General features: G+C 45.1%; 1 protein-coding gene and 1 pseudogene across 1 annotated transcript in view; one reads left to right on the plus strand and one right to left on the minus strand.

Moving 5' to 3' along the window:
• The window catches only part of Scd5 (stearoyl-CoA desaturase 5), a 165,214-nt gene that overhangs the window by 43,591 nt on the left and 104,043 nt on the right, over nucleotides 1-17,580 (plus strand). The window lies entirely within an intron of this gene.
• LOC147830699 (E3 ubiquitin-protein ligase RNF216 pseudogene) lies at nucleotides 3,870-5,933 on the minus strand (annotated as a pseudogene).

Here is a 17,580-nt window from a genome sequence, read left to right on the forward strand (position 1 = left end):
CAAGCCTGGGGGAGCCCATAGCCAGTTCCTGCCTTACATTATAAACAGCACAACCTAGAATTTATGTTTCACTTTCAAATAATATATACCTGTGCTTGGGAGGGTCAGGCAGGAGGAATGCTGTGAGTTCAAGGCCTGCCTGTGTTACATAGAGAGTCCAAGGCCAGCCTGAACTACATAGCAAGACCCTGTCTCAAAACAATTTTTTTTCGTTGTGACTTTTAAAAAAAATCTACAAAGCTGAGCACAAGCCTTCCTAGCTGGCTCAGACCCATCCCTGCCTTCTGAGCACCTCCTAAATTCTTTGGGCCTCTTTAAAACCTTTTCCCGTCTGAGTCCTAGCGCACTCCTGACAGAAACACAGCAATATATACCTTAGATCAAGGCTGGGTGATTCCCAAGCCTGGCCACCACCTCACCAGCACCCAGCGAGCGGAGAGGACCAAGCGGTGCCTACCTGCAGGGCAGTGCTGCGGACTGCTGGCAGGGGGAGCTGCACACACATCTCCAGACGCCATAGGACACCCCCACCAGGCTTCCCCCCCCCCCCCCCCCCCCCCCCCCCGGCTTCTAACGCTGTTAGGCATTTAAAGCTGCGAGGAACCAAACCATCTCCTGGTTTCCATTTGCCCACGAGGAATTTGTGGTCTGAGGAAGTGAGTGGGTGGTGTAAGTGGAGCTAAACACAAGCCTCTTGGTTTGCAGGCCTGGATCCCCACCTTTCCCATCCTCCTGTGCCCATCCAGTCCCATCCCTGTGAAAAGGCAAAGATCTTAGCGGAGTTAAGAAGAAAATGACGCATGCGTGGGACGATCAGCAAGGAGCAGAGCGGTAGCTCAGCGCCACCTTCCTGGAAAATCATTGTGGGGCTTTTTGCTTTTGTCCCCACAGTGAGCCAACCCACAACTAACAGGAATGAGATTCAATGATTTTTTTTTAAAGAAAGAATAATAGTTAAAAATAGCACACTTGTGGAGAAATTACAGTTTACTAAAACTCATCAAAACACTGGCCCATACTGTGAGAGGCAGTATGTTTTAGCGTCAGTCCCCTGCTCTGCTATTACAGGCTGGGCGACCTTGGCTGCGCATGCGCCTGACTCCACTTTGCCCATCTGTAAAATGGGGTGGTGGTGCTGGCGGGGACTAAAGGCGAGGAGGCATGCAGAGCGCTACTCGTGGATCATGGAAGGGGATCCGGAAGTGCCAGCTGCAGGGATCCTAACAGTTACTTAGCATCTGTTGCTCAGAATTGTGACACAGTTGTATCTGCTGAAGTGGCAAAGCGTCCCTTCTCACCTGCTGGATACTTCGCTTTTTGGCATAGCTTTTCTTCCATCCACTGTCAGGTTCTCCAGAGACTAAGATTGTGGCCAGGGGGTGGCTAAGCTGAGGGAGTGGGTAGTAGGTGTGGGGTGGTGGAAGGGATGTTGAGTAAAAAGGAATTGAGAAGCTGGCTGCGGTTGTGCACTCCTGTAATCCCTGCACTCAGGAGGCTGAGGCAGGAGGATCACCGTGAGTTCGAGGCCAGCCTGGGCTACACAGTGAGTCCAAGGCCAGTTAAGTCCCGAACTTATAAACGAGTTTCTATCCAGGAAAACATTCGTTAATTAGATTCAGTCCTAAGTCGGACAAAGTTAGTCTTATATACCTTTGACACATATTCAATGTAAAGCATAAAAAAACCAAACATACACACAAATACTGTAAATAAACTATTTTTACTTTTACAGTTACCTTAAAATGGTGGTATAGTACAGTGGAGCAACTGGCAAATAGGGGATTGCTTTTCCTCTTGCTTCCAGACATCCTGGGCTCTGACAAAACACAGTACTACTGTGCACTATCGCGCTGTGCAGTAAGCACCCAGCAGCACAACTGTGACAATGTCCAGCAGACACACCAGCTACTTCTGAGATTTGTTCGCATCTACGAATGTTTGTAATGCGAGGTCTGTTTGTATCTGTGAAAGTTCACAACTCGAATGTTCATAAGTCAGGGACTTACTGTACATAGTGAGACCCTCTCTCAAATAAAATAAGATAAAATTTAAAAAGCCTTCACCCTGGGCAAAGGCAGAAAGAACAGTGTCTCTGGTCTATTTTCACTGAGTCTTTGGCAGACATCTGAGCTCATCTGCCCTCCTGCCCCGGTGCCAGGGCCTCACCTGTCCCAGCCTCCAGCGCTAATGGTGGGGAGAACATTCAGGGGGCAGGGAGAGAACAGGCCCAGACACCCTGGGGAGCAGCTCTTGTCACCTGGTTGGTGGCAGCAAAGCCCACCGTGACACCGCCGAGGTGGGGTCTCCCATTTGGTCCAAGTGTCAGGGCTGTCCAGCCGCTCCCTGGCAGGGGTGGCTGATGCCAGTGTGATTCTGCAGAGACAGGGAAAAGTGCTTGTAGGCAGTGAAGACCGAGCCAGCTCAAACATGCCAAGAGGAGGAAACTGGATAACAACAAAGCGAAACCCAAACCACAGGATGGTTCTGCGGCTGTCTCACCTGAATGAGGGCCACTGTGGCCATGGGGTCAGGGCTGAGCAGAGGCTGGGGACGGAGGCCCTGCCTGTCACCCCAGGCTTGACTCTGGGAGAATCCTGTGGGCTTCAGCAGGGACTCTGGTCCCAGAACTGAGGCTGTCATAGGAGCACAAAGGCCACTGGCTGCAGAGCGCTCAGCTCTCTCCAAACAGCGCCCTTTGCTGCTCGTCCTTCTTAGGAACCCTACAGTGCCCAACAGGCAGGCCTGGGCAGTTGTCAGCTGAGGGAGGGGACAGGCCAGATGTTTTCCTCTCTGCCTCTTTCTGCAGGGGCTCGGACGATGAAGGGCCACTGTGCTGGCTGCCACAGTGGCAGAGCCAGGAAGGGGTCTTGCTGCCCTGTGTCTGGCCCAGTGAGAGCCACACTGAACACCCAGGGGGCACCAGCCTTGCAGGAGCAGTGGCTCTTTCTGGAGAGCTGAGCCAACGCCCCTGCTGGGAAGGCGAGGGCAGAGCTGGTGGACAGGGTCCTCTGCCCTGTGACCCTCAGGGCTCAGTTGTCAGAAGCGGAGCCTCGTCAGATTCTTCAGTCCAGGGTGCAGGAGGCCTTTTGTCTTCTGCTTCTCCCCAGGGGCCTCCCCAGCAGAGTCTGCGCCCTTGAAGGTGCTATCTCCATTCCTCCTCCTCAGCCTCCTTCTGGATCTCAGTTAGCTTCTCATCCTCCTTGGTGGAGTCAGTCTAAAGAGAGCACCTTGAACACTCCACAAGGGGCTCCTGGTGAGCAAGGATGTTGGCAGCAATGGTCATACCCACCTGGGCCTGGTGGTGCACACCTGTAATCCCAGCACTTGGGAGGCTGAGGCGGGAGGATCACTAAGAGTTTGAGGCTAGCCTGGGCTATATAGTGAGTTCAAGGCCAGTCTGAACTACATAGTGAAACCCTGTCTCCAAAACAAAAAAGAACCCCCTCCCAAAAGAAAGGGTCATACTTGGTTAGAAACCCTTGACAGGGGTAGCACACTGGGCATTGCAGTGGCGAGACATGAGCTGGTAGCCTGTGGATTCGCTGAGGCTGGTCTCATACTTGTGGCATTTTCTAATGCAGGCAGCAGTCCTGTTTTCTTCAGTACCAGTTCTGTGCTTGGCGTCATCCTTCTTAGCAGCTCCTCAAAGGTGGGGCCTAATACTCTTTCCGTGGTCCTTGCCACTCCCTACAGGTCTCCTTCTGGCTGTGGCTGTGGGGCAGCCAAGCCCTTTTGTCACTGTCCTGGATAGCAGGGGCTGCAGGAGGGGCACGGACAAGCAAGCCTTGGGCACAGGCTGCAGGGTTTCTTCGGGATATCTGCAGAAGCCCTCTCCCCTCCTGGGCCAGCTGCCTTCCACACTCTGACTCTCAGATCCAAATGCCGCCTCCTGGGGACATCTGGGTTTTGGTTGTTTTGTTTTGTTTTGTTTTGTCAGCAGCTTGAATGAAGCAGCACTGCTCAAGAGGAGTCCATTAGAAAGATTCCAAAGAATCTATTTCAGGCCACTTTGTACTATCCTGGGTGCCACAGGGATTGATCTTAATTCTGTCTTCTCTCTCTAGATAATCTGGATTTTCCAGAAGAAAATTCCTAAGTATACTCAAATCATAAGGGTTCCTCAAATGAATTATTTCTCCTACATACCCTTTGCTGCACCTGAAAATCTTGCTTCCACTTCTCTCACTAATTGTGCAGTGAGTTCTTGCTCTACCTCAGGAGGTTCTCACCTGCTCCAGGTTTTCCACATTGGCCTCCTGAGATCCTTGCAGGGGAGCGGCTGGCTGGGCTCTTTATCATCAATGGCACTTGGTCTTCTAGCTCTCCTGGGGGATGAGCAGGCTGAGGAGAAGCAGGGCTGAAATCCCATCTTCCCGGGGCTCTGGCCTCAGAAAAGCGGGTCCTGGGAGTTGATGAGGAAACAGCAAGGCCGGTTGCCCTTGAGACAGCCACTTCTGGGAGCGATCTGGCTGCCACCTCACAGGACTGCTGGTTTAGAGAAGTAAGGAAGGTTGGTGGAGCCGCAGCCTTCCTCTCTGGCCTCATTGTCTCCCAACGAAGTTGATTCTCCCAAGTTCAGAGGACTGGTTCTGAGGTTCCTAAGGATTGCTTTCTGGGAAAAGAAGGCCACTTTCTGCAAAGATAATGACTTTCTGCTCTGGGCTGCTTGCTTATGACCTGGTCCAGGTTTGGTCCTGTTTTTGCTTGATGTCTTGGCTTGGTGAGTTCAGAGACCTCAGGAGGCTCAGGATCCAGAAATTCATGACAGTCACCCTCAGAATCATCCGTGCCCCAGCATCAAACAATGGCTTGCTCCACATGGAGAAGCAGCCGCTCTGTTAGATTCAAATGCTGTCTAGACTTGTAGGCCTTTCTTCTCTCAGCCTTCTCAGATCTCACTGAAGCAGTTCTCGAAACAGTTAATTTTGTGTATACCTGAGTGCTTTGTCTCTCAAAACTAAGGAATAAATTTGAGGAGAAGAGGGGGAATTTAGGAGAGTGCTTATTGGAACTAATAAGAAGAAAAGGCTTTTGGTGGCCACTCAAGAGGGGAAAGAAGCCCCACGGGTTTTCTTTGCCTCAGCCTTGTGGCTGGGGGATCCTTACTTCGAAGGAGCTGAGTTCAAAGCAAGAAACTAGTTAGCTTGCAGTTTTTCTTCAGTCCCTAGTAACCTAGTCCAGAAATAGACACTGTCAACTAACTGAGGATATGTTCTTTCTGGGTGGAAAGCTCCTGCTGTCTCTATTCTTATCCCAACCTGTTATCTTTTTCTTGTGTTTACCTTTGGGTTGCTAAGCTTGGCTTAGCTGCTTAAATGACCTCCTAACCTGGGAGGGCTATTTTATTTTCTTTTACCCGACCTAACTAAGCTAAACTCCAACATTGCTGGTGGGTGGCTGGTTTGGTGAGACTGGGGTGCGGTCCGAGGTCTGCGTGTTCTGTCAGGACGACATCATCCTCCAGGTCCTCTCATGCTGCCAAGGAGCTGGGGTGACCAGCACGGGAATCCCTTCCTCATCGGGGGAGTCAGAGATGGGGGAGTCAGAGATGGCGCCAACCCGTCTCTGAGACGAATCCCCTGCAGCACGGAAAACAGATCCCAGTGAATAATCTCTTCATTGCTGCTTCCCTCTATCATTTTCAAACACAGATGCATGCACATGTGACTGCTGATCTCTAAGCACAGTGATCATCTGTTCAAAGGGTTTGCCACCCAACTGGCTGGCTCTAGGGGCTGCCAAAGCCACCCCTGCATTCCTTCTGCTCCCCTCGAGGTGTCACCTCGTGCTGTTCCTTTTCTTTTTTGCCTGAAGCTGCTGTCAAGGACATACAGGATCTTCTGACACCTACCCTCAATTGATTGTCTGACAAGTGATGGGGCCAGGATGGTCTTTTTTGCTGCCCAGCCATCTCTCTCAGGGCCTTTGCACATGTTGTATCTTCTGAAAGGATGCCCCTTCTCCTTGCTCCTTGTAGGGCTGGGTGTCAACATGGCATCACCTTTACTTCAGTTCTTTCTCTGTTTAGGGTTGATCCAGTTGTGTAAAATGCTTTGAGATGGTGATCTGTAAATGCTACCTTAACCAAAAGGCACCATTATACATCAGAAGGGCCCAGAAAGGGAAGCATGAAAATCATACCCTGGATTTGTTTCCAGTAGCACATGGTACAACATTGAATAATTGCTAGGTAGAGTTGACAGGTTGGGAATACAGTTCATCAGGGAGCTGGGGAACTTGAATATCAGTGAGACTTCAGGAAAATTTATGAGAGGAGTACAGTGTGCAGCTGCCAGAAAACAGGGCAGTGGGATCCTGGACTGAATTGATGACCTCCTGCCCAGTGGGAGTTGTGTCCACTGAGCGGAACTTTCCACAAAATGACTTGAGGGGGAATTGTTTATGATAAGTGGAATGAATGAAAAAACAATGCTCAGAATATCTAGGGAATGGAATGAAATCCATAAAGATTTTAATAGTTAAACTATTAAAGTAAATTATAATTATAAAATCAAAATCTGGCAAGGCTTTTGAGAAAGCTGTATTTCTTTACTGACATAAAGTAGTATTAGTATTTCTGAAAAGCAACATGGCTAAGTGCAATGAGCCTTGAAACATCACATCTTTCAGCCTGGGCAACATCTGAGACTATATCCTAGAGAAATAATGCAAAATAAAAGAAGAAGATATGTAAAAATGATTAAGTAAAAACAAAATATGCTATAAATTAAATATGATGCTATTAAGGATGATTTATTTGGGTAATTTAAAAACAAACAGAAAAGTTGATATAAAATAATGCCAAGTGAAACTCTTCTTTTGTATAGACAGTGATTGGAGGTTTGTTTTTTTTTAAAGTCCAAGGTAAGAAGAGATGATTCCATTTTGTTACATGGCAGGGTGAGAAGTTAATTTGATTTTTCTGTTGCCTTGATGTTTTGTATTTATCTCTTGTTAGGAAATTGGTTAGAAGCACAACTGTAAATGCTGTACTGTATACACCATTGATAAAGGACAGGAGGAATAAAATGAAGTCACTGTCCAGAACCTTAATTTAGAGACTACTGGATGAAAACTATTGTTGTTGTAAGGAGTGGATAACAGTGAAAATATGCATTAGAGGATGCCAAGCTTATGGGGCAAGATGTATCTAACCAGAAGGAAAAGGAAGCCCATGGTATAGAGTGTAGCGTGGGCTTAGGAGCAGGGAAAGGCTTACAAGGGGAAGGCAGCCAACACCTGCACCTCTCCTCTATCCCATATTAGTCTTCCCACTTTCTAACAACAAACACACAAATCCAACCTGCTTTTCTTCTCCCACTTGAGTCAGGGATTTGTACAGCCCCAAGATCTGGCTTCTCTGCTGTTCCAGCTGTTGGTTGAGATCTGCACAGCTGTAAGCAATTGGGTTAGCTATCTGGCTGCTTGGCTGATCCCAGGCCTTGATCTGCTTAGAGCTGATCCTTGGATTGTTTGGATTTGTGTGTTTGTTGTTAGAAAGTGGCACTCTATGCCATGGGCTTCCTTTTCCTTCTGGTTGGATCCATCTTATCCCATAAGCTTGGCATCCTCTAATGCACATTTTCACTGTTATCCACTCCTTACAACAATAATAGTTTTCATCCAGTATAGTCTCTAAATTAAGGTTCTGGACAGTGACTTCATTTTATTTAGTAGCTATTTTGCTTTAGGGCCTCACCCTCATGTAAGCAGGGCACTAAACTAAGTAGATCCCACCTTTATTTGCCTCCTGAGTTTCTGTACTTGGACACAGACTTCTGCAGACATCAGGCAATTCTCAAAGCCATGGGGCAGTGGGCCTGAGCCAACACCTTTGATTGTCGTATGTCTGAGATCTAGGATGGAGAGAGTCTCTTTTGCATCATGCTGGGGTACACAGAACGCTTGCTTCATTGGCCTGTGCTTCCTGAGCAGAGAGACACTGGGCTGGGAACCCCTTTAGTCACCTTCTCGAAGTTGTTTCAGAGTTTTTCCTTCCTTCTCTTCTCTTTTCCATGCTGTTCTTTCTTTCTTTCCTTCTCTACAGATCAGAGGCCTTCATGATAATAAGGTAACATGTACTGAGCGTGTGCTTTGCTTTGAACATGCTGACACACATTAGACTGTTTTACTTTCCCAGAAGCTCTATGAGGCAGATGGGTAAAGTTATTGCCCACACTGGACTCCAGAGGAACCAGGCACAGGGTGGAATTGTCCAGGTCACTAACTGGTAGGATGGAGGTTCAAACCTATGTAGGTGGCCTAGGGAGGAGGCTCTTAGCCACTGTGCCTGTGCCCCGTGATTCTGGCCTCGCTGGCCTGTGCTGTGGGAAGGCGGCCAACCAAAGCAAGAGTGAGGAGAAAGTGTGTGTGTGTGCGTGCGCGTGTGCGTGTGTGTGTGTGTGTGTGTGGTGTTGTGTGTTTTTTCTGTTGTTTAGTCTGCAGAGGCAACCGGTTAGTCAACTACTCTGTTTCTCAGTTTCTTCACTGGTAGAATTGCAGGAACATCAATAGTAGCTCCTCCCAGGGTGTAGCAATGATTAAAAGTGTTAAAACTCTCAGGACAATGGCTAGTGCATAGTTATTATGCTTGATAAATGTCGACCATCGTTGTCATCATCATCAACATGGCTGATGTTGGCAACCACTGCTCTGCCTCTCCTTCCTCCCAGACTGCTGGGGACCAGGAAAGCATTTCTAGCAAGTTCCCAGAGGTGCTGGTGCTTCTGGACCTCTGGGGTAGACAACCTGCGACCACTTCCTTTCCCATCATCCCAAGTTCCCTTTCTCCCCCCTCAGCTCTCTCCCTGGGTCATTGTCACTTCTTGTCTTTACCTAGGATAAGGGAACCAGGCACTGTGCCTGGCTTGGGGAAGGACCTGTCCCAGAGCCTTGCCAGGGCCTGGCCATCAGCAGGATCTGACCAGAAGGATAGTTTTAACCAAGAGGAGATTCAGGTCGGTGGGAAGCCTGGGGTTTGTGTCTTGACAGCAGATGATTTTGGAAGTCACAGGAGAGGAGAGAAATGCACCTTCCTTCCTAGAAGGAAACACCCTTCGAGCAAAGATGGAAGTGAGGAAGGAAAATGAAGAAAAGGGCGACAGGGACCTAATCACAATATTTATGGTTGGAATTGTGGGGTTTGTAGGAAGCAAATGCTACAGGCACTTAGGCCTGAGCCAGGCAGGTGGTGGTGGAAAAATGTGAAAAGAAGTGGACCTTGGGGTCATTTTTGATCTCTGAGGCAGGAAGGGAAGGGGGAGGAGGTTGGCCTGCTTGGGTCTCTATTTGTGTGGCTACCAATTCCAGAGGTCTGAGCTGGTTCCAGCTCACTATGTCTCTGTGTTCAGAGGTGACCCAACTTGGTGCCAGGGCTCTGGACCCCAGACTCTCTCCCTGGGCCTGCCCTAGAGAGGCTCTGGGTGGGGTGCAGATAAGTCTTGAAATACAGGTTTCTGCTTCTTTCTGCAGAAAGAAGAGCTGGGATGTGCGTCCAAGTCCAGAGCCTTTGTGCCTGAATCAGTATTCTACTCTCTGGAAGCTGTGGGGACAGATGCTTCTGGGGTCTCTGAGCCCAGCGCTGATCTGGTAGTGCACAGGGTCTCCTAAAGCTGAGGCCAGAGGGCTGCTGAGAAGGCCCCCTTGGCAGAGGGTTGGGGAGGACCCCAGCACTCTCCTGAGGTGGCCTGCTCTGTACTTGCAGGCCCAGCTCTACAAAGCTGTCCTGGCCAGTCTTGGACCCAGCAGTTGTGTTCTGCACCTTGCATTCCTGACAAAAGCAAAATAGTTGCTGATTCCAGCTACAACCAGCTAGTCACCAGGAATGTCACTACGGGAAACTGCTGTGGGCTCCAGGCCCTACCCCCAGCTGATTTGCTGGCCTTTTGCCCATCAGTCCCCAGAAGTGGCTTTTCAAGAGAGTGAGCTCTTTGCATTTGTAGGAGAGAAAAAAAATTCCTAGGCTGTCCAAGAGGGTCCTATAAATTAAACTAAGGAAGACAGATTAACAAGCGAGACAGTGGCCAGTTTATTAGTGGGTATGTGGTGCTTGCAACAGGAGAACTCAGAGATGAGGACCTCAAGGGTGTGAGTTGAACTGGCATCTCCACTGCTCCCTTCCATTGTTAGGACAATGGACCTATCAAAAGGATGATGCATGATTAGAGGAGTGACCAGGCAAAGAAAAGGACTCAGTTTCTAGGGCAGCAAATTGTAGAAAGGAAAATTTATGGGAAGGTAAGAGAAGACAAGGCAAGTTGGTGAGGTCAGTTGTATGGATTCTTCTGGTGCATTCTCCAGACTGATGAGGGCTTAGAGTTTCCTCTGATGATTACCTTCTCTCCCTCCTGGACCAGAGAGGAAGGCACACCTGAGTAAAGTAATATCTGCTTGAGGCAAGTGGGGGAAGGCAGAGAGCTCTTTCTCATTCCTTCTGATACCTTCAGTCTTGGGGTGACATATTCTACCCTCCATGTTCAAAAAAACGATGATGTGTTTAAAATGAGTCTTTTGTACATATCGCTCCTGCCTCCTTCCATTAATTTCTGGAATGTTTACTGTTCCACTGACAGCTCCATGCACTTAGAGCTACAGGGTACAGAGTCTGTGCTGGGTACTGGTGGGGATGGGGTCAATTCCAGAGTTCCCTGCCCCTGATGGTCGGCAGTCAAACTTGGGGGTTTGAGGTAGGGCAGGGGTAATAAAAGATAGAAAAAAAGGAGACAAAGAAATCATAACTAAAAATTATACTTTTAGGAAGACTGCACCTTCCAGGACCCAGCCCAGTAACCCAAGGCGATCCGTACCAGAATTCCTTTGATTAAATCTGGGTTCCTCCCTACCAGACCCTTCAAAGTCCAAATTCCTATGGAATACTGAAAGTCCATACACTGAGAAAGTAAAGAGTAAAATCCCAATCCTAAAATAAAGGAACAGATTGAGAGAATCCAAAAAATGTTTTGATTAAAACATCCAAAAAAAGGGGGCCATCCCACACCTGTACAATGGGCTACTACTCTACTGGGGGGTGGCCCACCTTTTCCTGGGTCTCCACCCCCCTCAAAGAGAAACATAAATGTTCCTTGTTTCAGGAAATAAGCACCACACTCTGTTTCTTTGAGTGTGTAGCTTCTTAATTTCTGCCTAATAAAACCCTTCCTGTGCCTCTTACTGACTAGTCCTGAAATTTTTTTCTGGGAGGGTAGTCAGTGAACCATGAACTTATTCTACAAGAAGGGTGAGTTAGGAACCTTATCTCAGCTTTGGGGACCTCCTCAGACCCAGTAAGAGCTGAAGTTTCACTTGAACCTGAGAATGTGGGAAATGAATTTGAAATCTGGTAGGGAAATCTCTGGATGTGAAGCCAAAAGTCTCAGGTGTGACATGGGTGGCCTTTCCTAAAGCACACTTTGTGTGGCCCTGTGCCAAGACTGTGCTCCATTAGAGCTGGGACAGCCCCACCCCTCAGTTCGAGCCTGGCCAACATTGGACAGGAGCTCTTAGATCAGACACAAAGGAGCCAGGAAAGCTGGTCTTTTCCTTCTTGACCAGTCAAGACTGCTTTTTGGCAGTCCTGGAGGAAGGAGCAGCAGAAAGAGGGTTGTGTATGTGACAGGAAAGCACATGATCTCTTGCTAGATGTGAAACACTTTAGTTTTTAGATCATGACTAACATCTAAAACATAATGAACAGAAAATAGCAGTGCACTGAGTAAGAATTAAGCATTGCTTGATGAACATTTTATTTTAGTAATATTTGTGTGTGTTTTAGGTTGCAATGTATAATTTCCTCCCTCCCTCCCTCCCTCCCTTCCTTTATTCCACTGGCTATTAAACCCAGGGACCTTGAACTGAACTACATGCCCAGTCCATCCTCCTGCCTCACCCTCCAGAGTAGCTGGGATTGCAGGCATGTTCTATAGTGGATGCCCATTGGGAAGAAAAGGGTTAAAGCCCTAATTTAAAGCCATCCAACAAAAGAACTCTATCAAAGATGTCTCTCTCTTGCTAGCCCTATAAGACAGCAACAAACCTTTTGATTTAAGGCCCATTCATTCCTCCCATGAATTCCTGACCCATCTTCTCTAAAAGATCTGCATAGACCTCCTTACCATCCCTTGGCTAAAGCTAAAAGGCCTCGTGCAAGCCAGAGGAAATGGCCTTGTCAAAATTGCAATTGTAAACATACTTTTGAACCCAATGCAGTTGTTCCCGGAAGATCTACAAGTGCTAAAGGATCCCGGAAAAGGCCTTCTTAGATGATCCCATTTGCCTCCAAGACCCTTTCCTCATATCCTGGTATCTCTTATAAAAGCCTCAGTCTCTCACCCTGACTCCATTCCTTTCTGGGAAACTCCACAGTCCCTCTTCCCAGTGTACCTTGATCTAAATAAACTCTTTCTATATATTCCTCGTCCATTGGTGCAATTCTCTTCCCCACCACCTCCCCAGGCCTCCATACACTATCTTGCAGGGCATGTGCCACTGTATACCTCTTCTTTTCTTTTTTTTTTAAATTTAAATTTAAATTTTTATTTTTATTAAATTCTTTTATTGGTACATTGTAGGTATACAACACAATTACATTTCTCATTGGGAATTGTACCTTTACATGATGCATCTTGGTTCTTATTTTTTCCCCATTCCTAGCCCTCCCTTCACCCCCTCCACCCTTCCCTATTTACGAAGACTTTATTTCCATTTTTTCCATTTCTCATCATTTTTCCTTTCCTTTCTTTCCTTTCCCCTGCCCCTCCCACTACCCCTACCCCTCTGGACCTTTTTTCCTATTTTACATTTTCGATTATTCATTCCAATCATTGGTACATTTTAGGTATACAATATAATGACATTCATCATTGGAAATTTGCACCTTTACATAGTCTCTCTTGGTTCTTATTTTTCACCCTTGCCCAGCCCTCCCTTCAACCCCTCCATTCCTCCCTATTTACAAAGATTTTCTCATATTAATCCCATTCCTTTCTATCCTTTCCTCTAGCCCTCCCACTTCCTTCCCCTTTGCCCCTTTTCTTCCTATTTCACATTACCTATTATACATTTAGTCCTTATTTACACTCTCAGTTTCTCACACCAGAGAAACTATTCAGAATTTATTCATGTGTGTCCTATTTATTTCACTTAAGAGTATTGCCTCAATGTGCATCCACTTAGCTATAAATGTCTCTAATTTCTCATTTTTTATGGCTGAGTAGTACTCCATTTTATAAAAAACCCACATTTTCTTTATCCAGTCTCCAGTTAATTGACATTTGGGCTGTTTCCAAGTTTTAGCTATTACAAACTGTGCTGCTATGAACATAGGTGCACATATATCACTGTGGTATGATTCTTTTAATTCTTTGGGGAAGATCCCCAGCAGTGGAATAGTGGGGTCAAATGGGACTTCCAGTCCTAGTTCTTTGAGGTATCTCCATACTTATTTCCACAGTGGTTGCATCAGTCTACACTCCCACCAGCAGTGGAGAAGGGTTCCTCTTTCCCCACAGCCCCGCCAGCATTTGTTATTGGTAGATTTCATGATAGCAGCCATTCTTGAGTGAAGTGGAATCTCAGCATTGTTTTCATTTGCATCTCTCCAATGACCAGTGATGTTGAACATTTTTTCATGTATTGATTTGCTATTTCTACTTCTTTGTCTGAGAAATGTCTGTTCATTTCAGATGCCCATTTTTGGATTAGGTCTTTAAATTTGGGAGGTCTGATCTTTTTAAGTTCTTTACAGATTCGAGATAGTAGACCTTTATCTGAGGAAGAGCAGGTAAAGATTTTTTCCCACATTGTGGGTTGTCTCTTCACACTGCTGGTGGTTTCTCTTGCTGTGCAGAAGCTTTTTAATAAAAAGAGATCCCATTTGTTGATTGTTTGTGCTAGTTCACAGGCAACTGAGGTTTTGTTCGTAAAATCTTTTCCTACACTGATGTCTTCAGGTGTTCTACCTAAAGTCTGTTCCAACTGGTTCAGTGTTTCTATTTTAATATTTAGATCTTTAATCCATTTCGATTTTAGTTTAGTGCATGGTGAGAGATACAGGTCTAGTTTTAATGTTTGGCAAGTTGAAGCCCAACTTTTCCAGTATCATTTATCGAAGAGGCTATTTTTCCTCCAGTGAGGGTGTTTGGCTCCTTTGTCGAAGATGAGATGGCTGAGTGTGTCTGGCATTGTTTCTGCGTCTTTTAATCTGTTCCACTGGTCCTCAAGCCTGTTTCTCTGCCAGTACCATGCTGTTTTTTTTGTGTGTTTTTTTTTATCACAGTAGCTTTGTAGTAGAGTTGCAGGTTGGGGATTGTGATACCCCCTGCCATGTCTCTGTTACACAGAATTGCTTTTGCTATTCTGGGTCTCTTCTTTGTTCCAAATGAATTTTTGGATTGTTTTCTCAAGGTCCATGAAGTATGCTGCTGGGGTCTCAATTGGAATTGCATTGAATCTATATAGCAGTTTTGGAAGTATGGCCATTTTCACTATATTAATCCTTCCTACCCAGAAGCAGGGGATGTCTGTCCATTTTCTGATATCATCTTCAATCTCTCTTTTCAGAGTGCCATAGTTTTCAGAGAAGAGGTCTTTGATTTCTTTCATTAGGTTGATTCCTAGGTATTTCAGGTTTTTGGATGCTATTGTGAAAGGAATTATTTGCCCTATTTCTCTCTCAGTGAGTCTGTCATTGGTGTAGAGGAAAGCTATTGAATTTTGTGTGTTGACCTTGTAACCAGATACTTGACTGAATTTGGTTATTAAGTCTAGAAGACTTTTGGTGGAGCTCTTGGGGTCTTCTATATAGAGTATCACGTCATCTGCAAATAATGACAATTTGACTTCTTCATTTCCTATCTTTATTCCTTTTATTTCTTTCTCTTCTCTGATTGCTGTGGCTAATGTTTCCAGAACTATATTGAACAAGAGTGGGGATAGTGGACATCCTTGTCTTGTTCCAGATTTTAGTGTGAAGGATTTCAGTTTGTGACCATTTAGTATGATATTGGCTGTTGGTTTTTCATAGATGGCTTTTATCAGTTTGAGGTAGAGACCATCTATTCCATTTTTTTGTAGGGTTTTTATTATAAAAGCATGTTGGATTTTGTCAAATGCTTTTTTTACATCTATGGAGATAATCACATTGTTTTTGCCCTGGGCTCTATTGATATAGTGTATTACATTGATTGGTTTGTGTATGTTGAACCATCCCTGCATCCCTGGGATGAATCCCACTTGATCAGGGTGTATGACCTTCTTGATGATCTTCTGCATTGTATTTGCCGCCAGTATCTTATTAAGGATTTTTGTATCTATGTTCATTAATGAGATTGGCCTGTAGTTCTCCTTTTCGGTTGGGTCTTTCTCTGCTTTGGGGATCAAGGTGATGCTTGTTCCCAGGAATCAATTTGGGAGTATTGCTTCCCTTTCAATTTCATTGAAATGTTTAAACAGTAGTGGGAGTAGTTCCTCTCTAAATGTCTTGTAGAATTCAGCAGTGAAGCCATCAGGGCCCAGGCTTTTCTTAGTTGGTAAGTTTTTAATTACATTTTCAATTTCATTGGTTGATATTGGGTTGTTCAGAACTTTTAGGTCTTCTTCGTTCAACTTTGGTAATTCCTGTGTATCTCGGAATCTGTCCATTTCTTCTGTGTTGTCCATCTTATTGGCGTATAGGTTCTGGAAGCAGGTATTGATGATCCTCTGGATTTCTGCTGGGTCTGTTGTAATTTCACCCTTTTCATTCCTAATTGCATGGATTTGGGCCTTTTCTTTCCTTTTTCTGATAAAGTTGGCTAAGGGTTTGTCAATTTTGTTGATTCTTTTGAAGAACCAACTCTTGGGTTCAGTGATTTTTTTGTATCGTTCTCTTAGTCTCCATTGCATTGATTTCTCCTCTGATCTTTATAATTTCCTCCCTTGTATGAGCTTTGGGGTTGTCCTGCTCTTCTTTTTCTAGAAGCTTGAGGTTCAGCATCAAGTTGTTTAATTGGGCTTGTTCTGTTTTCCTAATATGCATATTCACTGCTATGAATTTCCCTCGTAAGACTGCTTTCATTGTGTTCCATAGATTCCGATATGTTGTATTGTCATTGTCATTTAATTGAAGGAACTGTCTGATTTCTTCTTTAATTTCCTCTGTGACTCATTGGTCATTCAGAAGTGTGTTGTTCAATTTCCACGTGTTTATGAAAGTTTTTGAGTTTCTTTTGCTATGGAGCTCCAATTTCATCCCACTATGGTCTGATAATATATAGGGGATAACTTCAATTCCTTTGCACTTACTTAAACATGTTCTATGTGTGAGTATGTGGTCTATTTTGGAGAATGACCCATGTGCAGCTGAGAAGAATGTGTATTCTCATTTGGTGGGGTGGAAGACTCTGTAAACATCTGTTAAGTTCATTTGTTCAAGAGTTCGATTGAGTTCTAGTATTTCATTACTTATTTTTTGTCTAGTTGATCTATCTATTTGTGACAGTGGGGTGTTGAGGTCCCCCACTACAATTGTATTAGTGCATATATGACTTTTCATGTCCGTTAGTATTTGTTTTATATAGTTGGGTGCACTAGTGTTTGGTGCATAGATATTTATGATTGTCATCTCTTCCTCTTGGATTGTTCTCTTTACAAGGATGTAGTGTCCTTCTTCATCTCTCTTAATCAGTGTTGGTTTGAAATCTACTTGATCTGCAAAGAGGATAGCTACTCTTGCTTTTTTTCAGGTTCCTGTCACATGGAGTATTGTTTTCCACTCTTTAACTTTCAGTCTATGAGTTTCCTTTTGAATTAAGTGTGTTTCTTGTATGCAGCATATTGTTGGATTTTGCTTCTTGACCCATTCTGCCAGTCTATTTCTTTGGATTGGTGAATTGAGACCATTAACATTGATGGTTATAACTGAAACTATTGACTTGTCATTGCCATGACTTTTTCTTTTTGTTGGGTTCTCCCCCTTTACATTTAATTTCTTGTCATGCCAGATGGGTTCATTCTGCTTTGCTTCCTGGGGTTGTGATCCTCAATGTCTGTTCCTAGCCTATTGTGTAAAATTCTTTGGAGTGCTGGTTTTGTATTCACGAAGTTCCTAAGGTGCTGTTTGTCATGAAAGTATCTTATTTCTCCATCAATTTTGAAAGATAGTTTTGCAGGGTACATCAATCTGGGTTGGAGGCTGTTTTCTTTTAGGGCTTGGAATATGTCACTCCAAGCTCTTCTTGCCTTGATGGTTTGTGTTGAGAAGTCTGCTGTGATTCTGACGAGCATTCCTTTGTATGTGATTTGTTTCTTTTCTCTAACTGCTTGTAGAACTTTGTTCTTCTGTTGGGTTTCTGGAATCTTAACAATTATATGCCTATGTGTAGATTTTTTTTGATCAAGGCTATTTGGAGTCCTATATGCCTCACTTATCTGTATGTCAAGCTCTTTTCCCCTGCTTGGGAAGTTTTCTGCCATTATTTCTGTGAAGAGATTTTTTATGTCATCTCCACTCTCTCCTGTTTCTTCATTGAGCCCAATCAGTCTTATGTTATTCTTCTTTGCATCATCTAGCAGCTGCTGGATTGATTTCTCATGTTCCCTTATAAT

The sequence above is a fragment of the Heterocephalus glaber genome, unplaced genomic scaffold, assembly GCF_053883595.1.
Source record: "Heterocephalus glaber isolate CG9 unplaced genomic scaffold, H.glaber_assembly_v1.0 deba00000071, whole genome shotgun sequence".
Classification (NCBI taxonomy): Eukaryota; Metazoa; Chordata; class Mammalia; order Rodentia; family Bathyergidae; genus Heterocephalus; species Heterocephalus glaber.